This window comes from Antechinus flavipes, chromosome 6 (assembly GCF_016432865.1).
Source record: "Antechinus flavipes isolate AdamAnt ecotype Samford, QLD, Australia chromosome 6, AdamAnt_v2, whole genome shotgun sequence".
Lineage (NCBI taxonomy): Eukaryota > Metazoa > Chordata > Mammalia > Dasyuromorphia > Dasyuridae > Antechinus > Antechinus flavipes.
The window spans coordinates 203527048-203553922 of NC_067403.1; the positions used below are offsets into that span (position 1 = coordinate 203527048).

The following is a 26875-nucleotide window of genomic DNA, read 5'->3' on the forward strand; positions in this document are numbered from 1 at the left end:
CAAAAAACATTATACTATCAATATTCTAACATTTTTGTTAAATGGCAGCAATACATGGAATTTGGTAGATTCCAAAGAGCTGAAAACAATCATTCATAGTAAGGGAGAGCAGCATATAGAGAGTGTGAACAGGCAACAAAAGTAACAAAAGAAATGACTGGATCCGTGAGCTAATAAATGTGAAACCCTGAAGAGACTTCTAGACAACTGTGGTAGGTCTTTAACCATAAAAAATAATAATAATAATAAATCCAAAGTATTAAGGATTGATGGGGGCAGCCTTTGGTCATTTTAACAAAATTGCAGGCAGATGAGCATTGTTTTTGAGTTTGCCTCTCCCTATGGAGGATGTAAGCATTAAATTTCAGCCAAAATAATTGGGTTTTCACCCTAGCTCTACCCCTTTGTTTGCTGAGTGGGCCAAGCGATAGGAAAGTAGAGACTTTCCCTCTTTGGGCATTAATTTTATCATACTAAAATGAAGGAGCTAGAGTAGTTGATCTTTAAGCACTCTCCCAGCCCTACATCCTAAGATTCCATCTGCCTTCTGTTCTTCACCCCAGTTTCCTCTCTGTTCCACATTTCCTTTGGACACTCTAGGTTAGCCACATATTTCCTAATGCGGCAACCATTACCAAATGCAACACCTCAGATGTAGTGATAGTGACAGAGTAAAATGATGTGGATTGCTTCCCTAACCACCTGGGATAGCTTCTGAGTAATGTTAGGGGCCTGAAACAAGCTAGATTACAAATAGCTTATGAAAAACCCTATTAGGGAGTAAGTATTGATACATAGGTAGTATCCTCACTCCTTCTCCCTGACCCTCTCTTCACTAGAATTTGGGATCCAAGCAACCTGCAAAACTGAGAAGTTTTCCAAATCTCTCATGTAGAGGGCTGAAACTCCAAAAAGGTGTGTTTTAATCAAAGAACTGAGCACTTAAGGCTAATGACCTATTCGATATGAGATGACTCTATTAGTATGTATTTGGGTAATGGCTCTCCTCCCCATTGGTGCTTGCTGAATGTTTGGTGTTACAATAATCATAGGCAAGGAGTTGGGGGGGAGGGGGAGGACAAGGAAGGGGAGGAGAAGAGACCAGAATCACTTGGCAGCAGGACAAGGAGGAGAGAGGCTGGAGATTTGGGGACTCCAGAATCCAGGATGGATCTTTGACAAGCCTCATGGCAGCTTACTTGCCTCCTTTACTTCTCTCCCTAAAGATCAAGGACTTTGATTTATCCTGACTCTGGCTGACCTTGAAGCTCTCCAAGGAACTAGCCCATCTTCTACACTTTCACATTAAAAATGACAGCTTACTTCCAGCCTAACATTCTGAGCTAGTGATTCCTACCCTGATCCTTATCCCTAAAAGAATAAACATAGTTGCTAGAGATATTTGTTTAAATTTGGTCCCAGATGTTTCTGGGAAATCTGTGAAAGTCTAACATTAGTCTTCCCACTTTAATTAATTCTCCTCCAACCCATAGTAGAGCTGAGTGGAAGGAAGGAAAGAAGGAAGGAAGGAAGGAAGGAAGGAAGGAAGGAAGGAAGGAAGGAAGGAAGGAAGGAAGGAAGGAAGGAAGGAAGGAAGGAAGGAAGGAAAGAAAGAGGGAGGGAGGAAAGAAGAAGAAAAAGAGAAAGAAAGAAAGAAAGAAAGAAAGAAAGAAAGAAAGAAAGAAAGAAAGAAAGAAAAAAGAAGAAAGAAAGAAAGAAAGAAAGAAAGAAAGAAAAAAGAAGAAAGAAAGAAAGAAAGAAAGAAGAAGAAGGAAGGAAGGAAGAAAAAGAAAGAAAGAGTAAAGAAAGAAGGAAGAAGAAAAAGAAAGAAAGAGTAAAGAAAGAAGGAAGGAAGGAAGGAAGAGAGAGGGGAAGGGGGAAGGGAGGGAGGGAGGAAGGAAGGAAGGAAGAGAGGGAGAGAGAGAGAAAGGGAGCTAAAAAGAAAGAGAGAAAAGGAAGAAGAGAAAGAGAGAGGGAAGAAAGAAGAAAGGGAAAGAGGGAGGGAGAGAGGAAGGAAGAAAAAGACTTTTCTTTAAAGGAGAATTCTCCTTTGCTATCATCTATATTTCTGAACATTAAGATACAACAAACTGCTTATGATTTCTTTGTTGGGCTTTGTTATATTTTAAAGACTTAAAAACAATAGAGAAAACATAGGAAAAGAAACTTCTAGAGTTTTCTCTCTTCCAGGACCCTCAAGCCTGGATGAAGTGAAAGGAAACAAGGCTTCAAGTAAGTAAATAATCCAACAAGCATATTCAATTTACTCCTAGAAAGAAAGGGAGGGGAAATGTTTGTCACCGTCTCTCCCCATAATTTAAGCATTGTAGATCTTTCTCATTCCATATATTATGCACAGGTAGTTCCCCATAATTTTTTAAACAAGAGAAAGATAATTTAAATAGTTACATGGAGGGTAGATTGTAAAAAGAAGTGATGGTAAGGATAAAGCCAATCAGGAATTATTACAGTTGGCCAGGCTACTTCATCTTTCTCCAAAAACAATCAATTGCATTCGCATAAGATGGGAGAAGGCCTGGCTAAAAATTCATGTAAAAATGAGGTTTTGATGGAGTTCAAGAAAGTGTGAGTCACCACTAATGTGTTGACAATGCAGCCAAAGAAAAGATAAATTCTACCATAGGATGCAATAGTAATCTGTACTGGTGTACCCATTTCTTAAATGGTTCATTTATTTCTAGCTGCCACATTTTAAGAGACATGTTGATACAGTCACAAAAGGAGCAGAGAGAAAGGGGACAAGAAACCATGCTAAAAGATGATCTGCTAAGGAAATGTCCTGCCTGCAGAAGGCTTAAAAGAAAGCAAAGGATGTAGCACTGGAAAAGGTAGCAGAAGCCGTCTAGTCCAAAATTCTCCTTATTTACTACTTAAAACTCAGGCTCATAGACGACTAAACAGGTGGCAGGGCAGAGATAGAAATCCGCATCCTTTAACTAGGAATCCTGTGCCCTTACTGCTTCATGTGCCTTTCCTTGACATGACAGCTGTCTTTAACTATTTGTAGAGCTTTGAAATGAAAGGGAGACGACATCCCCGGAGACCAGGACCCGTACGTAGCACTGGGGGAAAGTTGCAGAAAGGCTTATAAGGGGGACCGTTCGGAAGCATTCTCCCCAAATGAAGTGAATTACACGTGTAGATGCTGAATCCCTCCGCCCAGGAGGGACTGGATTTAAGTCACCTAGGTTAAAAAGTAATCTAACGCAGTTTCTTCATTTTACAGATGAGGTCATCGAGGCCCGGGATGTCTCAGAGAACCTCTCCGGTCTCTCTGAGTGCAGAACAGGGCTGCAGACCTCAGCGTGTAATAACTCTGTGCAAGCTGAAGCTGCGCTCGCCCTTGCCAGGGGAGCTGGGTAAGAGCCAGTCTCTGCTGCCTCTGACATCCCTTCCAATCTCGAGACTGTGTTTATTCACGGAGAGGGCGAAGGGAAACATGGAATCCGCAAGCGATGGTTTACTTCCTTCTGGGTGAGATTGTTTTCAGACAAGCCTCCAACTTAGGGCGGGAGGGAGTGGAGAAAGGGAGTCGGAATGATGCGGGAGGAAAAAGATGGGAAAGGATCCACGCTGGCTTCTCTAAATTGGACGCAAATCGAAAGGCTGCTTTCATCCACATTTCCTCTCTTTTACAGATCCAAAAGGATGCTGTTATGTGGCTCCGTGGCTTAGTTGGTAAAAGCGCCTGTCTCGTAAACAGGAGATCCTGGGTTCGAATCCCAGCGGGGCCTTGGATGTTTTTTTTTTTCCCCCCCCCCAAAGCTTGCACCTGACACAGAGATATACAGATACAGAGAGCTTGACTGGAATATAAAATGTGTTAAAAAAAAAAAAAAAAAAAAAAAGGAATAAAATAAATGATTCAAGAAAGTTAAGTTGATTTCAGGCTACTGAAGGATTGAATGTAAAAGTTAGTGGGAAGCTGTAGAAAGTTTTGGAGAAAAGGCAAAATAAAGCTATATCCATAGGTAGGAAAGGTTATTCTGTGGCAGACCAAGTCTGGGAGACTCCTGGGTCTCCAGAGTTCATAATTTCAGATCTCATTCTTCTCTAATCCTCACCAATATCATAATCACTTATGGTTATGATAGAACACTCTTGTGCTATGAGAAATGATGAGCAGGATGCTCCCCCAAAAAACTGGAAAGACATACATGAACTGATGCAAAGTGACATGAGCAGAACCAGGAGATCATTGTTTACAGTAACAGCAATATTGTATGGTGATCCACTATAAATAATTTAGCTGTTAGTCTCAGCGATACAATGATCCAAGACAACTCTGAAGGACTTATGAGGATAAGTGCTGTTCATCTCCAGCAAAAGACCTGGTGCATCCTTAGTACAGATCAAAGATACTTTTTCATTACTTTATTCTTCTTGGGTTGTTTTGTTTTGTTTTTTTGTCTGTGTTTTCTTTCACAGCATGATTTAAATGGAAATGTTTGCACCAGTACACATGTGTCAAATTGCTTGCCTTCTGGATGGGGACAGGAAGAAGGAGGGAGAGAATTTGGAACTCAAAATTTGAAAAAGAATGTTAAAATAAAATATTAACAGTAGGAGGGAAAAGAAAGCTTATTCTAATAGCAACTGGAAGAACAGATTGAGTACCAGGGGAAAGCAAGAAGAAAGGCCTGATGAAAGGCTCCTAGAATGACTAAAGGGATAGAAATTAAAGCTCTGACTAAAGTAATTGTTGTGAACTGTTGAGGAAAGGATGGATTCCAGAACAATGAGAGAAATTAAATTAATAGATCCTGGGATTTAGAAATGAGAGATGAGAAAAGAGAAGAATCAAAAGTCAGCCACAACTCCAATACTAGTCATAGGTCTCCCAGGTCTCCAGAATTCGAAATTTCAGATCTCATTCCCCTTTGATCCCATCACTGTTGACCATTCCTTCTTTTTTCTGCCTCTGAGACATTATCCTTCTCTATTTTTTAATGTGGGTGTTCTCTCAACAGTGGGTCTTTGATTAAATTTTCTTCTCTAACCATACTCTCTTCCTTTTATATATTATTTCTAGTAGTGAAATGAGAGATGGTGAATGATGGTGCTATGGAGAAAAATGGTGAAATAAAAAAAAAATTAAGTATGAGTAGAGAGGTAAATAATTGCAATGATTTGGGGAAGTTTGGTTTGAAATGGAAGGTTATCTAAATGATTATGTCATATAGACCATTGGCGATATGGGTCTAGCATTCAAAAATAGAATAAATTGAATTTTATTCAACAAGCATATATTAAGAACCTATTTACAGTGTGCCACAAACCACAGTTGGAGCAAGTGATACAAAGGATAATCATGGTGCCAAGGGCAAATGTGAGGTTCTCTCCTCATTGGTGGAGATGAATGACTTAATGCCTCAATCCTGCACAAGAGAGGGAGATGCAAAGCTCTTCTGACATCCAGCTTAAAAAGAGAAGATGCAAGATGTCAATCTCTTTTCAGATTGCTGAAAAGAAAGAAAGTTTCAGGGAAGAAGTTGATATTAGAGAAGTTGGAAGTCTGTTGTGTCCCTATCCTAAGCTTGCCACACGAGACTTTGGAGAATTTTCCTCTTGGGTAAGATCCGGGATTCTCTTGCTTGAGCAGAGACATCTCAATCCTAATGGGAAAGCTCTTTCAATCTGTATTATCTGGATTGTATTCTCACATGTATACTTTCTCTGATTTCTGTTTTGCTATCAATTTACATAAATAGGCTTTTTGATATTTACTAAATATTTTCAGTGTCAATATTGTGAACTGGTACTGGATGGAAAGGGAGTCAAGCTTGGATGTATAGCTTAGTCCCTTCATTTTCCTTTTAATGAATATTGATGAGACATTTAATTTGAATTTTATGGTTATTTTCTCCTTAATGAAAATATTTAAAGGGACAAATAGATCTAGTTCTAACCCAGTAGTTTTTTGCCTCTGGTCCCAATCTCTAGCTTCACTTCCTATCAGGAATTAATGTCTCCTATAGAGAGAAGCTTTGAACTACATCAGGACAGTTAAATTACAAAAGGAAAAAAAGTAAATAATTCCCTAGATAAATTATATTCAATATGGAAAAAGAAACACATACACACACACACACACACACACACACACACATTCCTAAAAAATATCTCTAAACGCTTATGTAAGAAATAATCAAGTTGTGAAATAATCCAACCATTCTGGAGAGCAATCTGGAATTATGCCCAAAAGGCTATAAAAGGCATCTCCTTTAGCATAGTAGTGCCGGTACTGGGTCTGTATCCCAAGGAAATCATAAATCATAAATGTTTGTAGCAGCTTTTTTTGTGGTAACAAAGAATTGGAAAATGAGTAGATACCCATCAGTTGGGGAATGGCTGAACAAGTTGTGGCATATAAAGGGAATGGAATATTATTGTTCTATAAAAAATGATGAACAAGCTGATTATAGAAAGGCCTGGAAAGATTTACATGAACTGATGCTGAGTGAAACAAGCAGAACCATTAATACATTGTACACAATAACAGAGAAATGTGCCATGATCAACTACGAAAGACTTGGTTTTTCTCAGTGGTTCAGTGATCCAAAGCAATCCCAATAGACTTTGGACAGAAAATGCCATCTGAATCCAGAAAAAGAACTAAGGAGACTGAATATAAATCAACACATGCTATGTGCACTTCTTTTTTTTTTTTGTTTTTGTTTTCTCTCCCATGGTTTTTCCCTTTTGCTCTGATTTATCTCTTCCAATATGACTCATAGAGCAATGTGTGTTAAAAAATAAATTTAAATATAAATTTAAAAAAAGAAAGAAAGAACCAAAGAAGTTCCTCTTAAAATAGGGACACATGTTCTAGAATGTATTCCCTTTGAGTGCTGCCTAGGGCAATGTACAAGAAGCTATAAGAAGTCAATTAGAGTCATTTAAAATTTGTCAAAATCAGGACCAATTCTTTCTGAATTTTCTGCTAGAAAACTATCCACTGTAGGGGCTTCAGGGAGTTTCCACCATTTCCACCAGCTGCACTCCTTAGATTTGGACTCATTGTTATGCTTCCAGGAAATCTCTTCACTACTAAACTCATTATCCTGTGATATTTAATCAATTTTAATGTTCACCCTTCTTCATTAGGACTGGCAAATAATATCTCTCAAATCCTCTAGTTAAGAAGAGTTCAAAAAGTTTTTATTTCTCACCAACTGCATGAAATAGCTTCTAGATTATATCATGCTTCTGCACTAGTTTCCACCTTCCTCACCACCCCACCTTTGGTTTTCTTTTGTGGATTGTCTTTCCCTATTAGACCACAAACTCCTTGAGGGCATTTAATATATGTTTTTTGACTGACTCCCAGTCAATCAATGCACATTTATTAAGCACCTACACTCTGTCAGGCACTGTACTAAATCCTAGGAATACAAATAAGAAAAAAAAACAGTACCCCTGCCCTCAAGGAGTTTACTGTCCAATGAAGGGAAAGGACATCCAATAGCCATGTACAAAGAAGATAATTAGGGAGTAACTTCAAAGAAAAGATACTAAAATTAAGGAAGACTGGAAAATATTTCTTGTAGATAGACTTTAGCACTATAAACAAAATAAATACCAAGTAACATAGCAGGAGAAAAGAAGTACTAAACATATGAGGGAAGAGTGTTCTCAGGAGGAAGCATTTGAGCTATTCTTTGAAGGGATTTAGGAATTCCAAGTGTCAGAGGTGAGGAGACAGAGCAATCCAGCTATAGGCAGGAAATGAGATGGAGCAGATGGGGAACATTAAGTCAGCCATTTCAGATGGGATCTACCATGCTGGTAGGGGAAGTAATTTGCAATAAACAAGAGAGATAAGTAAGAGCCAAATGTATAAAAGCTTTAAATGTTAAACAGAAATTAGATGTTATCAGAAAGACAGCAGGAAGCTATTGAACCTTCTTGAGAAGGAAATTGTCCTAGTCACACTGCTTTAGGAATATTAATTCTGATAGCTGTCAGGACCCCAGTCAGAGATTTGGAAGTCCTCATGATAAAAGTTGCAACTATGAGATTGTGAAATCTCCAGATACTGACTATGGAGAACATAAAAACACCCACCTTTAAAAGACATGACTAAGAAAGCAAAAGAGTCAGCCAGCCTGTTGGTAAGATAAAAGAAAACATGTTCAGGGTATTTTAATTTTTCTTTATGAAGTTTAGGTGAAATCACAACTATACCAGGCTGAAACAACATGGACCATTGTCTGGATATAGGACAGAAGGAGTCTTTAGTAGAGAAGGATATAGTGTCCCGGACCCCTGAGTCCAGTAGTGATTCCTTAATATTAAATTTCTTTAAAAATAATAATAATAATCACAAGAGTAGAGATGGACAGTGACGTGACTCTGTCATCAAGAATTGAACTCTGAAATGGAAGAAAGCAGGGAATTCTGACCACCAGTGAATGACATTATTGTTCACAAGAGATTTCTTCTGATGGTGAAAGAGTTTCCTCCCACACAATTTCACCCTCTCAAAATAAAATAAAATTCAACATTGCTTCACTCTAACATCTCAGATTTCTCAAAATTGAGGAAATGCTTCCAATCTCCCAAGATAATTAGGGGGGAGAAATGCCCTAGACAGTCCCTGGCAATGGAATTCAGTGGTCCAGAAGCAGGCAGACAATAAGTATTTAAAGGTCTAACGATGCTCTCTGAGAACTGAATTCAAGGTAACAGGTAACGGGAAGGAAACTTGGTAATTTCAGTCAGTGGGATTCACCAGGCTTGGGTTGACAATGTCATTCAAGAGAATAATAAATGAAAACTGGGTTGATAATAAAAATAAGGTGGGTGGGAGAAAGGCTATGTTTGTGTCTAAGATCATAATAATTTACTGCCAAGTAAATTATCCAGAGCATTATGGAATCTCCTGCTTCCATTTTCCTGAAGTCTTCAATGTTTCTAAGTGAATAGTCTAGCTTTAGCCTTCTGATATCCTGAAATTCTTAGACATTTACCTTTGATCTTCAATTTGGAGATCACACCTTGATAAAGGAAAGGAAATATCTGTGGCCAGAATGTGTGACTAATGTGTGTTTTCTTCTAAAGAAAGCTGTATTTGGCTCAAATGCTGGAGCTTATTTTGAAATAAAAGTTCAAGGCCCAAAGGCCTGCTTGATTTTTGAAATTCCCATAAACCATTCCATCTGTTCTGAAGCTGCATCCTACCCTCAGACCTAATCTTTGAGAGAAGGAAAAATTGATGTTCACATCCAAAAACTATTTTGTGTAGTGGTTTAGACTTCTTCATCGTATGAATATTAAGTCTGCCTAATGTCCAAGAAATGGACATCATAGTTCTCAAGCTAAATGATGATGGTTTTGATAAGTATTTCCAGACCTTTAAATGGTAAGACTGAGCTATTTCAATGGGCTTAAGAAAAAAACATGAAACTAGAGGAATATGAATGGGACATAATAGGGATGCAAAATAAAACCAACAACAGAAAGCAGAGAAAATCAAGGAGACACTAGGAAAAATACACATATCAGAAGGATTTTTGGTATTTATAGCAGCTCTTTCTGTAATGACTAAGAGTTGGAAATCAAGGGACTGCCCATCAACGGGAAATGACTGCGCAAGCTATGGTATATAATTGTACTGGAATATTATTGTATGATAATAAATGAAAAGCAAAATGATTTCAGAAAAACCTGGAAAGATTTACATAAACTTGTGTGAGATGGAAAGATGAAGAACTTAAAGATGAATATTATATGAACCCCTTCTTGTTTATTTCCCTGTGTCTTGCATAAGCATAATATATGCAGACATATTTACTTAATAGTGGTCAGTAACATTTATCAATATTTAGTCTATTAGCTTTGTTGAGATCTGAATTTGGGGTACCTAAATGAGATTAGGGTTTAATTGAGGTCTAGTGGCAGGTTTGGGGTACAGGGAGTCAAAGAGAGTCCCCCCTGCAACCCCCTTGGATTCAGCGCAAGGATACAAGGGTAAAAGAAGTCTAGTAGCGCGAGTCCCCATTAAAGGCCTTTATTGGCCCCAGAGCTAGATTGATAAAAGAAGTTTATTACTGGGTTTGGAAGTAAGGAGATAGGTGAAGGTAGAGATAAGGAGGGCACTGGACAGAGCGTCCAGTGAACAGAAGGTCCTCACATGGCTAGCATGTTTGGGACCTCTGCAAAAAGGAGGTTCCCAGCGTGGCCCTTTTATAATAGGAGATTTAGCTAGAGGGGCTTTTTGGGTATAGCCCCAAAGTTGGCTCAGATCGGGATGGGGCTGGGACAGGTCCCAATCTTCTATTGGAATACAAAGGGACCAGGATTTGTGAGTTAAAGGATAATTACATTAACTAGTGGGGGGGGGGGGGGGGGAGGGGAGGGAATTAATTAAAGATAGGAATCTTTCCTACATCAGCTTGACCACGGTTAACTTGATTATCTAAAGCCTGAAAGCCTAAATTTCCATTTCCTAGAAATCAGGTTATTTGGGGGAAATTGAAACCTTCCATTCCAATCCTTCTAGGTAGCAACAACCAATTAGAGGGCCCCATGCCTCTCAATGCTCTCTAACTTGTGATGTAATCTCAAAATCTATAAAAGTTGTGTGTATTCACTGATTCTTTGGCTCTCCTGCTGTGAGTACTTTCACTTTCCTTTATTGCTCATGGCTGAACTACCTGCTTCTCATGAGATTCTCTAATAAACAATTTTCTGCTTTCTACTTTGAGTGATCTCTGAGTAGTCATTTTGGGTAAGGGTCTTTTACGTCCCACACAGACTGATGCAAGATGAAGTGAGTAGAACCATAAAAACACCCCCATCCCTCGAAAAAGAAACTATCACAGGAAGGAAGATACAACAATGCTGCTGAAAAAGCAAAAAAGAACAAAAAACAAAAACAAAAACCCTATAATCAAATGTCAGCAGCAAAGATGTGGAAACCCACCAGTGAATTATAAAAAGTTCACTCTAGTAATGGCTCAACTGATCTATTTCAGTCATCATGGGTAGGACTTAACATTTTCTCTTATTGTCTTATGCAGTTTTCATCATGAACACTTCCCATGGGATGCTAACAGTTTCCATGAGGTGGTGAAGATGTGGTCCACCAATAAAGGGAAAAGTGGTCAGTCTAAATGTTGTGCCAAAGTTCCCTTTTAATGTCGTGACCCAGTTTCTCCAATTTTCCTATTTACTTACTCTACCTCAGGTTATAACCTTTCCCTCTTAATGTTTGATGAGATAAAGGTCTACCTCAGTTGCTCTGCCCCAAAACCCCAAGCTATAATCATTCTCTCTTAAATGGTTGATGAGATAAAGGTTTTATATCTTTAGGTTATAGACATTTCTACTTAAGGTTTGACAGGATAAAGGTTTATCCATTTTAGATGTCATTAGAATATCAGTAACCTCCCTCCATTGTGTCATCCTAAGGGCCTCCCCCCATTAGATTACCCCCACCTAGATATCTCCCCCATTATGTCACTGTTCCTGTTATTTTATAAAAAAGCTTGCTGTCCCAATACTCGGGGCTGGACTCTTTGAGATGATAGTCTCGCCCAGCCCTGGGACCAAACATGGATCCATTGATCCCAGTATTTCTCTTCATTGAATAAACTATTGAATTGGCCTCTAATCTCTATCTTGCTCAGTTTCTTCGGCATTACACTACTGTGTATCTCAGCAGCGTAATGTGAAATATGATTATATTCCACTTAGCTCTCAATTCAGAGAATGAATTACTCACACTGCTTTGTATAAAAATGAGTCACACTATGAACAGACAATTCTCAGATGAAGAAATTGAAACTATTTATAGACATATGAAAATATGCTCCAAATCATTATTAATCAGAGAAATGCAAATTAAGACAACTCTGAGATACCACGACACACCTGTCAGATTGGCTAGAATGACAGGGAAAGATAACGTGGAATGTTGGAGGGGATGTGGGAAAACAGGGACACTGATACATTGTTGGTGGAATTGTGAACACATCCAGCCATTCTGGAGAGCAGTTTGGAACTACGCTCAAAAAGTTATCAAACTGTGCATACCCTTTAATCCACTGCCGGATCAAGCTCTACTGGGCTTATACCCCAAAGAGATATTAAAGAAGGGAAAGGGACCTGTATGTGCCAAAATGTTTGTGGCAGCCCTGTTTGTAGTGGCTAGAAGCTGGAAAATGAATGGATGCCCATCAATTGGAGAATGGTTGGGTAAATTGTGGTATATGAACGTTATGGAATATTATTGTTCTGTAAGGAATGACCAGCAGGATGAATACAGAGAGGACTGGCGAGACTTACATGAACTGATGCTGAGTGAAATGAGCAGAACCAGGAGATCATTATATACCTCAACAATGATACTGTTTGAGGATATATTCTGATGGAAGTGGATCTCTTTGATAAAGAGAGCTTTAATTGATCAAAGATGGACAGAAGCAGCTACACCCAAAGAAAGAACACTAGAAATGAATATAAACTGCTTGCATTTTTGTTTTTCTTCCCGGGTTATTTATACCTTCTGAATTCAATTCTCTCTGTGCAACAAGAAAACTGTTCGATTGTGCACACATATATTGTATCCAGGATATACTGTAACCTATTCAACATGTAAAGGACTGCTTGCCATCTGGGGGAGGGGATGGAGGGAGGGAAGGGAAAAATCGGAACAGAAGTGAATGCAAGGGATAATGCTGTAAAAAATTACCCTGGCATGGGTTCTATCAATAAAAAGTTATTTAAAAAAAAAATGAATCACACTACTTTATGTAAAAATGAATTGCTTACACTGTTTTGTGTAGAAACGAATTACACTGCTTTTTGCTTAATCAATATTGGAGGATGCAGGCATCAATCCCACTACTCACATGCCCTACCACTTGAGGTAATGCCCCATCTCACATAGCCCCCCAACAAGTTCGCCTTCTCCCAGATGGGGAGAGAAGTAGTTTTGTGCAAGTGGCAAATCTTTCTGAGGCAAGAAACAAAACTAAGAACCTGGCAAGGAACAATTGCTATTAGACCTAATCTTTGAGTCTTGTCCTCCCATTATTTCCCCATTTCTTTTTCAGGCCCTTTCTTTTTGTCCTTGGCCCACAAGAGAAACAGAATAGAGAAAGAGAACTAAGAGTCACCATTTGGGTGGGAAGGATTTCAATGTTTCACAAAATGATATAAGGAAGTCCTAATCCCTCCTTCTTGGACTTAAAGTTTTGGTTATTGTAGAAACACTACCCTAAAAAGAAACTATCACAAGAAGGAAGACACAATAGTGCTATGCGAAAGAAAGAGGATTTGGGACAAACAATTGAATCCCAGCAGCAATCTCAAACTAGAAACAAACCAGTGAATTTATGAAAGGTTCATTCTAGTACTGGCCCAAACAATCTATGGACATGAGTGAAAAGTGAAAAGTGAGTGGAAAAAACTCTCAAGTTTGCTCATCTTTGCAGTTCTCAGCAAAAAGTTCCCACAAGATGATGGTGAATTACTGCCCTGCTTCTTAGAGAAAAGAAATCAGGTGTTCTATAAAGTCCTGATTGACATTGCTATTGTAAGAATGAAGGGGAAGATGTCTGGAGATTAGAAAGTCTCTTCCCTGTGAGAGCACATTTTCACTGCTAAATGTGAAAGAAATCAAATCTGGCGAATGTGAGCATTGACCCTACTCCCTCTTACCTGCTAAGCAAACGTTCTACATCTGAGCTAATCCCCCCTCTAAAAAGATCATCCCAATTTCTCCTACACTTGCAGGTGGAGGAGAGGAGAAAGGAAGGGAGTTTGTATTTCATAAAAGGTAAGCCTTCCTGAGGGAAGAGCAGAAATTTCGAGAGAAAAAGATTAGTGTTGAGCCATCACCTAAATCAGAGAAGTGGAGAAGACAGATTAGGAAACTACTCTGAAGACAATGGAGGAATTGAGCAAGTAGAATAGGGACTCAAAGTTCCTATTGCCCTAATCTCCAAGCAACTAACTAAATATTGGAAAGGGAGCTATTTCCAGCCATTTTTCCTCCAAACTTCAGTCACATCTTTGGGTCTCTTTCGGAGGTGGCTATAACATTAAGGCTGGCCTACCTACTTCCCTTTCTCTGATTTCCTGCTTTCTTAAGACTCTACTATCTTTCTGCACATCACTTTAAACTGACTCTGTCCTCTCCATGTCCCTTCCTCCCCACACAACAACTGCGCTGACTTTAGTATCTGAATCTTAAGGAAAGCAGTAATAATTCTAGTAATAATTCCCAGAGTTCAAATTAACTGTTTCAGTGACCCCATGGACCTACTCCAGTAACTCCAGGATCCCTTATCAACCTCTAAGGTGAATCAAACCTTTGGCACTTTGAGAAGTTGAGGATGAAGGAAGGAAAGGGAAATTTTGTGAGATTGATTTTTTTGGGGTAAATTATCTGCCCAAGAAACAGTCTCAGAGACAGCCAGATAAAAAAGCTCAATGAGATCAGTAACTATATCCGAAACCTCTCCAACACTGCTCCAATAGGAATCTGTATTCAACAGCTCATAGAATCAGATGAATCTCTTTCCTCTTCCTGGGCTCCAAGGTTTATTTAGTTGAGTCTTCTCAGGATCAGTTTCTCTCTTTTTCTTTCCCTTTTCCTCTTCCTGCCTATGGCAAATTGTCATTGAGTTCTTTGGAGAATGAATCTGCTTTTGTTCTTTTATATATGTTAAGATGCCCAGACCTTGACTTCTGAGCTGCTGGACAAGAGGCATGATGGTCATGCATCTTTTTCTTTCTTTTTTTTTTTTTAATTTATATAAACATATTGACTTGTTTCTTTTCTTTCTTTTTTTTTTTTTTAAAATAACTTTTTTATTGACAGAATCCATGCCGGGATTAATTTTACAACATTATCCCTTGCACTCGCTTCTGTTCCGATTTTTCCCCTCCCTCCCTCCACCCCCTCCCCCAGATGGCAAGCAGTCTTATACATGTTAAATAGGTTACAGTATATCCTAGATACAATATATGTGTGCAGAACCGAACAGTTCTCTTGTTGCACAGGGAGAATTGGATTCAGAAGGTAGAAATAACCCAGATAGAAAAACAAGAATGCAAGCAGTTTACATTCATTTCCCAGTGTTCTTTCTTTGGGTGTAGCTGCTTCTGTCCATCCTTGATCAATTGAAACTGAGTTAGATCTTCTCTTTGTCGAAGAAATCCACTTCCATCAGAATATACAGTATTGTTGTTGAGGTATATAATGATCTCCTGGTTCTGCTCATTTCACTCAGAATCAGTTCAGTCCTCTCTGTATTCATCCTGCTGGTCATTTCTTACAGAACAATAATATTTCATAACGTTCATATACCACAATTTACCCAGCCATTCTCCAATTGATGGGCATCCATTCATTTTTCAGCTCTAGCCACTACAAACAGGGCTGCCACAAACATTTTTGGCACATACAGGTCCCTTTCCCTTCTTTAGTATCTCTTTGGGGTATAAGCCCAGTAGAAACACTGCTGGATCAAAGGGTATGCACAGTTTGATAACTTTTTGAGCATAGTTCCAAATTACTCTCCAGAATAGCTGGATGTGTTCACAATTGCACCAACAATGTATCAGTGTCCCTGTTTTCCCACATCCCCTCCAACATTCTGCATTATCTTTCCCTGTCATTCTAGCCAATCTGACAGGTGTGTAGTGGTATCTCAGAGTTGTCTTAATTTGCATTTCTCTGATTAATAATGATTTGGAGCATGTTTTCATATGGCTATAAATAGTTTTAATTTATTCGTTTGAGAATTGTCTGTTCGACAATTTTCAGAGGATGAAATTGAAACTATTACCACTCATATGAGAGTGTTCCAAATCATTATTGATCAGAGAAATGCAAATTAAGACAACTCTGAGATACCACTACACACCTGTCAGATTGGCTAAGATGACAGGAAAAAATAATGATGAATGTTGGAGGAGATGCGGGAAAACTGGGACACTAATGCATTGTTGGTGGAGTTGTGAACGAATCCAACCATTCTGGAGAGCAATCTGGAATTATGCCCAAAAAATTATCAAATTGTGCATACCCTTTGATCCAGCAGTGTTTCTATTGGGCTTATATCCCAAAGAAATACTAAAGAAGGGAAAGGGACCTGTATGTGCCAAAATGTTTGTAGCAGCCCTATTTGTAGTGGCTAGAAACTGGAAAATGAATGGATGCCCATCAATTGGAGAATGGCTGGTAAATTGTGGTATATGAATGTTATGGAATATTAATGTTCTGTAAGAAATGACCAGCAGGATGAATACAGAGAGGACTGGCGAGACTTACATGAACTGATGCTAAGTGAAATGAGCAGAACCAGGAGATCATTATACACTTCGACAACGATATTGTATGAGGACATATTTTGATGGAAGTGGATTTCTTTGACAAAGAGACCTAATTGAGTTTCAATTGATAAATGACGGACAAAAGCAGCTACACCCAAAGAAAGAACACTGGGAAACGAATGTGAACTATCTGCATTTTTGTTTTTCTTCCCGGGTTATTTATACCTTCTGAATCCAATTCTCCCTATGCAACAAGAGAACTGTTCGGTTCTGCAAACATATATTGTATCTAGTATATACTACAACATATCCAACATATAAAGGACTGCTTGCCATCTAGGGGAGGGGGTGGAGGGAGGGAGGGGAAAAAAATTGGAACAGAAATGAGTGCAAAGGATAATGTTGTAAAAAAAAAAAAAAATTACCCTGGCATGGATTCTGTCAATATAAAGTAATTATTAAATAAAAATTTAAAAAAAAAGAGAGAGAATTGTCTGTTCATATCCTTTGACCATTTATCAATTGGAGAATGTATGCATCCTTTTCAAAATGTTTCTTGGCCCATTACATTCTGTAAAAGGAGCTCAACATATCCAAAACCCAGTCTATTTTTTTTCTCCCTAGTTCTACTATCCCCTCTCCCCCGCTTTCATTTTTTTGGTCTATCATAACATCTATTCACTTAATGTCTGGAACTGATAACATATTTTGCAGTCTTTCCTCTCCCTCACCTCTTACAGCCTATCAGTTACTAGGCCCTACAGAAGATCCATTTTTGTGGTTTTTCTCCAATAATGTTCAGAAGCAGTAAAGGAATACAGGACAAATCATGTGATTGGTTTGTCCAGGCATAAGATTTTCCAGGTTTGGAGTGCCAAAAAGTCAGGATAACAAAAAGGTTCTATGGGAGTTCTTAGTGAAGCATTAAAGTGATCAAAATGGATTGTTTGTAAGCAAGTAAAATGTTTTAAAATAATAATTTTTTGAAATGCATGTAAAATGTAAAAAAAAAAAAAATTGTTTATGTTGGGCTTTAAATTCTCTCCCTCTCACCTTCCCCTATCCTCTCATTGAAAATGCAAGCAAGTTGATATAGGTTACACATTTGCAATCATGGAAAACATATTTCTATATTAAACATGGTGTGAAAAAAGACAAACCAAAAGGAAAGAAAAAAATCACTATAAAAGCTAAAGAAAGTGAAAAATAGTATGCATCAATGTTTATTCAGACTCCCTCAGTTCTTTCCCTGAAAGTGGAGAGCATTTTTTATCAAAAGTCCTTGGAATTATCTTATATAATTGTATTGCTGAGAATACCTAAGTCATTCACAATTGATTATCATACAATACTGCTATTACTGTTCTGGGTTTGCTCACTTCACTTTGTATTAGTTTATGTGATCTTTTTAGGTTTTTCTGAAATCTTCTTGCTTGTCATTTCTTATAGCACAATAATATTCCTTTATAATCATATACCACAACTTCTTCAGCTACTTCCCAATTGATGGATTTCCCCTCAATTTCCAATTCTTTGCCACCATAACAAAGAGTAATTATCAATATGTTTTCTCTTTTTAAAAATCATTTTGGGATACAGACTAGTAGTGGTATTCCTGTTTTAAAGGGTATATGTAGTTTTATAGAAATTTCAGCACAATTTCACATTTTTTTCTTAAGACTGGTTGTATCAATTCATAACTCAATCAACAATGTATTAGTGCTCCAAGTTGTTTTAATTTACATATCTCTGGTCAATAATGATATAGAGCATTTTTTCATATGACTGGGGGTAGCTTTTATTTCTCCATTTGAAAACTGCTTCTTCATACCTTTGGAACATTTATCAACTGGGAAATGATTCGTATTATTATAAATTTGACTCCATTCTCTATAGAAATTAGACCTTGATCAGAGACAGTTCCTGTGTGTGTTTGGGGAGTGACGGGGAGGGGAATTCCCAGCTCTGCACTTTCTATCTAATTTTGGTTGCATTGGTTTTATCTGGGCAAAATCTTTTTAATTTAATATATTCAGAATTATCCATTTTACATTTCATAATGCTCTCTGTCTCTTGCTTGGTCATTTCCCCCCCTTTTCCATTGATCTGTATGAGCAAGTGAAATTAAGTTAAGATGAAATCTCCCTTGTGTTACCTGAATGGAATTCAGAAGTACTAAGAAAATGGGGGATAGACTTGAACTCATTCCCAAAGCATGTCTCATATTTAAACTATGATACAAATTGTATTATAACTTATTAGAATAGTGACTCTTTCCTGTATTAGTGCTAGTAGAAGCAAAGGAAATTTTGTGGCTGTTTGTTTGCTTAAACCCCTGGTTCTTTTGGATGAGTAAGCACACTAGTACATTTGAAAGTTGTTGGGGTGAGGTGAAAGAGAGAACAGAAATTCAATGGCTTTCAGTCTATGTAGCCATGATTTCTCAATCTTTTTTGTTGTTTGACAGGTTATATTCCAATTTACTGGAGCAGTAGGTTAGTATTTGTTATATTTTGTGCACTGTTATTGTGAGAAAATCATTTGAGAAAGGCAAAGATGCTACATAAATGTGAGTTGTTATTTCCAAGTGATGAACCTTCCCATTTTTTTTTCGGAATTTCTCAGGGGGAAAAAAAATACAATTATGAGATTGGACGACAAATATTTTTTAGTAATAATCCGGCAAAAGTTGTCATACTTTCATACTGCGAATCATTGGAAATGTCATTAGGCTTAAATGGAATTGCAAAAAGGTGCTATTGCCATTGTATACAATCTTAATCTTGGAAAAATAATGCACAATTAATTTGCTGCTGCTCCATGTCTTAAGCAGGTAACTATTCATGGAATAACCCAGATCTCTCACCCAGGTTCTTCTTCAACTCAATTCATGAAAAACTCCCTCCCTCTGTAATAACTTAATTTCTTTGTTGGATCATTTTTATTTACGGGCATTTATTCCTTAATCCTTGGACAGATTTCAAATATTCCCAATTAGGAAAGGTTGTGGCTCCCACCCTGGACAATCACTCAAAGGAAGCTCAAACCCGAGCTTCACTAGCAGTAACCCAATGATAGTGAGAGTCAAAGCCTGATAGAAAAGTTTCAGGGACTACTACCAAATGTGCTCAGAGACACAACCAAGTAAATTGTAGAATCCCTTCCACTGCTTCTTCCCATTCCCATATTTATCTGTTTCTAGGGATCGGCATGAACAATTCTTTCTTAAGTTTTATTTTCCCAATTGCTCAAAATAAACTATTGTTGTGTTGTTGTTGTCCCAAGCTGGTATTACTGAATTCTAAGGTGGAATGGTGGAGGTGTTGGATAGCACAATAGATAGCTATTTTCGAACTTTAAGGACTATCCCTTGGAACAGGAATAAAATCGTTACTTTAGTCAAGGGATTAGAATTTACTAGCAATGGGTGGAAGTTCTGAAGTGGCAAATGTAAGGTGAATGTCACGAAAAACTTGCTAAAAATTACAACAAACGATGAACCCTGGAAGTTTGTGTAATGGTTCCTCCCTCTACACACACACACACACATGCAAATGCGCGCACACGCACATGCACGCAAGCACACACTTCCAAGGCGTCTGTTTCTCTGTCTCGTTGACATTTAAAGTTCATCAATTATCAGAAGAATAGTGATATTCTTCTTCAGACCTCGAGATCTGTAGTTTATCATTGTATTGATCAGTTCGAAAGCTTTTCAATATTGTGTCAGTTCTTGGGTAGGCCGCCCTACGCTATTCTGACAAGCAATTTCTAATCCGCCCTGGGAATTTCTGATGAGATCCGCAGTTTCTAAATGCCCTTGTTCCAGTTCAGAAACAGCCCCAAGGATACTTCTGCAACCTCTGTCTTCCTGCAGTTTGACTATTCTGTGCTCGTAGCTAGGGAAATGATCATCGGACTGTCTCTGTTGGCTAGAAGCAACCTAAACCGATTCTGTGCAATATATAACTTGGGACTTGCTCCCCTCCACCCATTTCCAATTATCTACCTAGCCGCCTCTCCTGGGCGTGTTATGATTTGTTTGCGACTCCCCTCACTAAACACTGTGTTAAGACAGTGATTGATCTGGATCGCGATTCTTTGAGCTTCAATAAATGCCTTACTTTATTTGTTGATCTGATTTTTATACTGGTTTTAAGATTGTTACTCTCTACAATGTTATCTTCACTTCACTCAGTGTCGGTTGCCAAAGGTCTCCCTATTTTGCTCTGAGATGGTCCTTTTGATCGTTCCCTCAGGCATAATAACAGTTCATTACATGTCTGTACCATCATGTGGCCATTTATCAACAGGAGGACAGCCCTGAAATGTTCAATTTCTAGCTATCACGAAACTCTTCAGGCGCTTTTTAACAGTCGATCACTTGCTCCTCTTTCTGCTTCTGGAGGATTATATTTTCAATGGTTTCTTTCAATGGTTTTCTGTCTCCTCTTCTGTAGCCAATTCTATACTTGATTTCAGAAGCAGAAATCCCGGTCAGAAAAAGGACTGTTAAAGAGAAAGGAGAAGAAGAAAAGTCTCTAAGTAGAGGAGGTCAAGTAAAATGATCAGCGAGTCAGGAGCACTAGAAGACTGGGCAAAACCGAAACCGGCTAAGTACAACGCCCAAGAGGGTGAAAGGTGCTTAGTATTACAATGAATAAAGCAAAGGCCGTCCCTGGGTGGGCTCGAACCACCAACCTTTCGGTTAACAGCCGAACGCGCTAACCGATTGCGCCACAGAGACAACACCGTACGAGCGGATAGACCAGAAGTAGTAAAGATTTTTCCCCATTTCTGTTTCCCTCTTCCACTCTAAAAATGAGGATGGTAAAGTTTTTCTAATAGCCTACTAACTTCAGCCATCATTTTGAACAAACATAAACCATAAAATACCAACAAGGAATTCTGATTCCTTCCAATAGACGCATCTCCCACTCTGAGAGCCCGAGATACAACAAACCAGTCACGAGGATTCCCATTATGTTTTCTTTCCCGAGATGGGGAGGGGGGGGGGGGGAGAAGAACTCCTTATTTGACTTTCCTCATTCCCTCCCTCTTACAGCTTGGACATCACTAGCTTCAAGATGCTTCCCTACTCCCTGAAACGAGCCCAGTGCGTGTTGCTAGGAGAGAAGCAGTTTGGGATTTTTCCTGCTTTGACCAAAAGGGAAGGAAAAGGAATCTCAAATGGTAAAATCTGAATTTTCCTTCTTCCTGTGACTTGTTTTCTGAACGTGATTTTCAGATTTCGAATATAACTCGGAGGACTTGCAGTCTTACTGGGAACCCCGTTTTCAGGACAAGTAGAACAAGATGTAGTTTTTGTCCGGATTAGTTCTCCGAGAACCACTTCTTACGGCGTCTCTGTGGCGCAATCGGTTAGCGCGTTCGGCTGTTAACCGAAAGGTTGGTGGTTCGAGCCCACCCAGGGACGGGAGCTGTTTTTAAAAAGTCATTAAAAGATTTCAACTCAGGCAACATCTTTGCTTAAAACTGTCAATTTAACCAATTCAACTAATTTCTCCTCACTCAAAGGACGAAGTAAAGATAAAACAGAAATTGTATGTATATAGACCACCTTTCGTTAACCAGCACCTCCATTTGCTTATGATGCTAGTTTTTTTTCCCCCTAGTATTTGTCTTGGTTCTCCATGTAACCATTTCTGAATGCTAAGAGACTCTTCCATAAAATGGTCATGAATGGCTCAACATTTAGGGATAGGAAAGGAGATGGAAAATTCTATGATCACTGGATCCAAATGGCATTGATATGTCTTCAAGTAACATTATTCATTCTATCTCATTCCTCCAGAGAAAACATGACATCCTGATTAAGGAAATTGATGCCCCCTTACTGAAAAGGTAGGGGATGTAGCTCAGTGGTAGAGCGCACGCTTTGCATGTGTGAGGCCCCGGGTTCGATCCCCGGCATCTCCACTAGTTTTCTTGTGATTCGTCTCTCTACAAATTTCCGTTCCCCAGATCCCTTTCGTGTTCCTTCTTTCCCATGTATTTCTCGTATCCACTGTTTGGGATTTAGAAATGTTGATGTTTTAGGGATACCCAAAAGAAAGCAGCGTCACTGTTGCTGCAAGTAAGAGTCCTTTGGAGAAATGCCTAACGTTTACACGGTCACAGGAGACATCCAGAAGAAAGGGCTTCTGCAGACAAAAAAAAAAGGCGGGGGGGGGGGGACTTCTCTTTAGCACAGCCTCACTCATGCTCTCAAGAAGTCAGATAGAATCTGATAAATACTATCCTTTCCTCTCTATAGAATCTGATAAATGCTATCCTTTCCCTTCTATAGAATCTGATAAATACTATCCTTTCCCCAATAGAGTCCACAGTGTGGTTTTGTTGCCCCTCTTTCCCCCTAGATTTTTTTTTTCGCCCCCAGCGCATCTCACTGGTGCATTCTTCCCTGCTTTCTCCTTAAGATTGGATGTCCAATTTTAAGATTACGAATGATGTAATCATTGAGGAAGGATCTGGAGAGAGACCCTGAAGTATATGAAGAGAAGAGGAGAGGAAGAAAACAGCTCACTGATAAAATCCTCAAGCCGTCTCTCTCTCTCCCACTGTGAATAAACAATCAAGGAAATCAAAAGTGGAGGATGCGGGTATCGATCCCGCTACCTCTCGCATGCTAAGCGAGCGCTCTACCATCTGAGCTAATCCCCCCACAAAAATTGCTATTTTACACACCACATCAAACGAAAATCCAGAAGCTGGTGTCTAAACAGATGAGAGAAAGAAGGGTTGTTACCAAGTGATCAATCTTTACGAAAATTCCTGTTTCAAAAAAATTACTAAACACTATTTGCATAGAATTTACCTGCTATTAACTTACACGTCTCCGACTTTTTCGATGTGAAATGTCCTCACGAGTACAAGAACTGTTTATCTTTAATCCATCTATAGGCGAAGTTCAAAAGGCGAAGAAAACTGAATTATGCATTTCTCTCCCTCCACATACTCTCCCCCACCCCTCAATTTCCTAAAAGTGTGCCTGTGTCCTTGTCCTTGTAGTGGTTTTTCAGTCAAACTCTGACCCCGGTACTCGGACCGAATTTCTCTAGGCTGATTAATTAACTTTTTTCAATTTCAACAGCTAGAAATCAAGTCAAAAATGGAAGATTAATTTCAAATTCAATTGAAACAGCTAGAAATCAAGTCAAAGGTGGAGGATCAGTTTCAAATTCAATTGCAACAGGTAGAAAGCAAGTCAAAAGTGGAGGATGCAGGCATCGATCCCGCTACCTCTCGCATGCTAAGCGAGCGCTCTACCATTTGAGCTAATCCCCCGTCCCGTTAGTCACCTTTTTAGGCTATTCCTACAAAATTTAGAAGGCCTCAAACTTTAGTATCCTGCCTCGCCTACTGCTGAGAATTCAAAGAAACCAGAGATAGCAGAGGAGAAAGAGCCAGGAGAAAGTTAAGAGCAACTAGTAGGCCGACTTGAAAGTGAAGACTTGGGTGGTGCCAGACCTTTGGCGACTCTTAGCGGGGAATCTGTGAGGATCTTGGGAAACTATACCTCTGGGCTGAATTGCCTGGAATCCACTCCCACGGATGACATACCAAAAATCAGGGAAAACACTTCTCGGAGTCCGGATCTGAATTCGAGTGGTTGGCTCGCATTAAAAGATGCTCAATATGTATGATTGAAGGCAGGTTGGCCCGTATTAAAAAAGGTGCTCAATAAATCTGATTGAAGACAGATGGGTCGCCGAGGAACAAAGTAAATCGGGGACCCGGGAATTGAACAATCACGCATTGGGGTATGCCAGAGAATGGGGAAAGGAGAGGAAGGTGCTGCGACAGTGAAGTAAAAAGGATACACATCCTGGATCGGTTGCAAGAATAATTGAAAATGTTTTCAATTCTCTCAAGTCTTTCTTGATATTTTCTTTTAAATATCAGCAAGCCTATAGTAAATAAGAAAGAGAGAGAAAAAATCCGTGGAACATAATAGCATGCCTGACGTAAAGTTAAACAGTGAATGTGTTTGAGTGGTGACCAATTCTTTGATTTGTCAGTTCGTTAGTGACTTTCTTCCCTTGATGATGAATATTTCTTCCCCAGGCAATCTCTTATAGAGGCAGTGAGTCCCTAATCAACTTAATGGAAACCTAGGCTCAGGATCCTACTTCAGAAACAGCGTAGCAATCTACCAAGCAATTTCATTCAGATTAAGAATATGGACTGCAGAAAAATCACTTATCTGAGTTGGTTAATACAGGAAGTTCTCTACACCCATAAAATCATAGGTCTTTTCCAAAACAAGCAATAAAAAATTTCTTCATTGCCGGAACTCAGATTTAAGAAGACCTTGTAAAATCTCTCGTGCATAATAGCTTTTTTCAAGTATTTCGTGAAATGTGTGTTTTTAATATACTGGAGAAACTTCTTTCCCTATAGACTCACCTCTCTGTATCTCAACTTCCACTCACACCCTATTGTCCTAGGTTTAAATAACCATCAGTGTTAGTGATTACTATTTATGAACAGTAAAGCAAGCAATACAACAGACATAAACACTTTAAAAACTTATTATATTATAATAATATAAAACATATATTATTATAAAACTTATTTCCCATGTATTGCCTGTGAGAAAGGACACAAAGCCATCTCTACAATTACTGCTTTCTCTTTATTTCTGAAAAGACAGACCCACCATTCAGTTTCATCTTATGCTAATTTAAGTCTCTTCTCAAGAATTGTCTTATTCCTGATAAGAGTTAACTCATTTCTCTAAGAATATAACCACTCTGCCTTTCTTCTTTTTCTTAACTTCAGCGTGGACGACGTATCTTATTTGTGGGTCCCTTGGACTGCTAAAAGTTTATAATTGTGTGAAATCGGAGTAGAGAAGACAAGTAGAAAGAAAGGGGAGGAAAGTGCTTGCAGACTTGAGGTTGAAATTTTGCTTCGATTTTCTGAACTACAAGGAAAAGATTAGGAATTCCGAGTAGAGATGAAACAGAAGAGAAAGTCGAAAGCTTCGTTGTTCGGCCTAATTCTCTTGGACAGGAAACAATAAAGAAAAGAGTCATGCTTTTTTACTATCGATTCAGTAGGAGTTTTCGACTTGGCTCCGTGGCTTAGTTGGTTAAAGCGCCTGTCTAGTAAACAGGAGATCCTGGGTTCGAATCCCAGCGGGGCCTTTTTTGACCTTTGGTCCAAAACTTCCTACCAATTTTATTCCTTTGACAGAATCTATCTATCTGTTCATCGTTATTTCCATTTTCCCCATGATTTGCTCCAGCCTGGCTCAGTTGTTCTGGGGTGAATCCTTTTGTGTGTGTGTGTGTGTGTGTGTGTGTGTGTGTGTGTTATTCTTTAAATAACTTTATTGACAGAACCCATGCCAGGGTAATTTTTTACAGCATTATCCCTTGCACTCACTTCTGTTCCGATTTTTCCCCTCTCTCCCTCCAGCCCCTCCCCCAGATGGCAAGCAGTCGTTTACATGTTGAATAGGTTACACTATATCCTAGATACAATATATGTGTGCAGAACAGAACAGTTTTCTTGTTGCACAGAGAGAATTGGATTCAGAAGGTATAATAACCCGGGAAGAAAAATAAAAATGCAAGCAGTTTATATTATTTCCCAGTGCTCTTTCTTTGGGTGTAGCTGCTTCTGTCCATCCTTGATCAATTGAAACTGAATTAGCTCTCTTTATCGAAGAGATCCACTTCCATCAGAATAATCCTCAAATAGTATCGTTGTTGAGGTATATATGAGCATGGTTCTGCTCATTTCACTTAGCATCAGTTCATGTAAGTCTCGCCATTCCTCTCTGTATTCATCCTGCTGATCATTCCTTACAGAACAATAATATTCCATAACATTCATATACCACAATTTATTCAACGATTCTCCAATTAATGGGCATCCATTCATTTTCTAGCTTCTAGCCACTACAAACAGGGCTGCCACAAACATTTTGGCACATACAGGTCCCTTTCCCTTCTTTAGTATCTCTTTGGGGTATAAGCCCAGTAGAAACACTGCTGGATCAAAGGGTATGCACAGTTTGATAACTTTTTGAGCATAGTTCCAATTTGCTCTCCAGAATGGCTGAATGTGTTCACAATTCCACCAACAATGTATCAGTGTTCCTGTTTTCCCACATCCCCTCCAACATTACATTATTTTTCCCTGTCACTCTAGCCAATCTGACAGGTGTGTGGTGATATCTCAGAGTTGTCTTAATTTGCATTTCTCTGATTAATAATGATTTGGAGCATATTTTCATATGGCTATAAATAGTTTCAATTTCTTCATCTGAGAATTGTCTGTTCATATCCTTTGACCATTTGTCAATTGGAGAATGGTTTGATTTCTTATAAATTAGAGTCAATTCTCTATATATTTTGGAAATGAGGCCTTTATCAGAACCTTTGACTGTAAAAATGTTTTCCCAGTTTATTGTTTCCCTTCTAATCTTGTCTGCATTTGTTTTGTTTGTACAAAAACTTTTCAATTTGATATAATCAAAATTTTCTACTGTGTGTGTCTCTAGTTCTTCTTTGGTCATAAATTCCTCCCT

The 26875-nt window shown here is 38.7% G+C and overlaps 6 non-coding genes across 6 annotated transcripts; 4 read left to right on the top strand and 2 right to left on the bottom strand.

Annotated features, from left to right (window-relative positions):
• Window positions 1-3681: 3681 nt before the first annotated feature.
• Window positions 3682-3755, top strand: TRNAT-CGU (transfer RNA threonine (anticodon CGU)). Its single transcript has one exon. It is a non-coding gene; the product is annotated as a tRNA-Thr (tRNA).
• Window positions 3756-20984: 17229 nt separating this feature from the next.
• On the bottom strand, window positions 20985-21058 carry TRNAN-GUU (transfer RNA asparagine (anticodon GUU)). The gene has a single exon. It is a non-coding gene; the product is annotated as a tRNA-Asn (tRNA).
• Window positions 21059-21674: 616 nt separating this feature from the next.
• On the top strand, window positions 21675-21748 carry TRNAN-GUU (transfer RNA asparagine (anticodon GUU)). The gene has a single exon. It is a non-coding gene; the product is annotated as a tRNA-Asn (tRNA).
• Window positions 21749-22179: 431 nt separating this feature from the next.
• On the top strand, window positions 22180-22251 carry TRNAA-UGC (transfer RNA alanine (anticodon UGC)). Its single transcript has one exon. It is a non-coding gene; the product is annotated as a tRNA-Ala (tRNA).
• Window positions 22252-22922: 671 nt separating this feature from the next.
• TRNAA-AGC (transfer RNA alanine (anticodon AGC)) lies at window positions 22923-22995 on the bottom strand. Its single transcript has one exon. It is a non-coding gene; the product is annotated as a tRNA-Ala (tRNA).
• Window positions 22996-25410: 2415 nt separating this feature from the next.
• On the top strand, window positions 25411-25484 carry TRNAT-AGU (transfer RNA threonine (anticodon AGU)). Its single transcript has one exon. It is a non-coding gene; the product is annotated as a tRNA-Thr (tRNA).
• Window positions 25485-26875: the final 1391 nt, after the last annotated feature.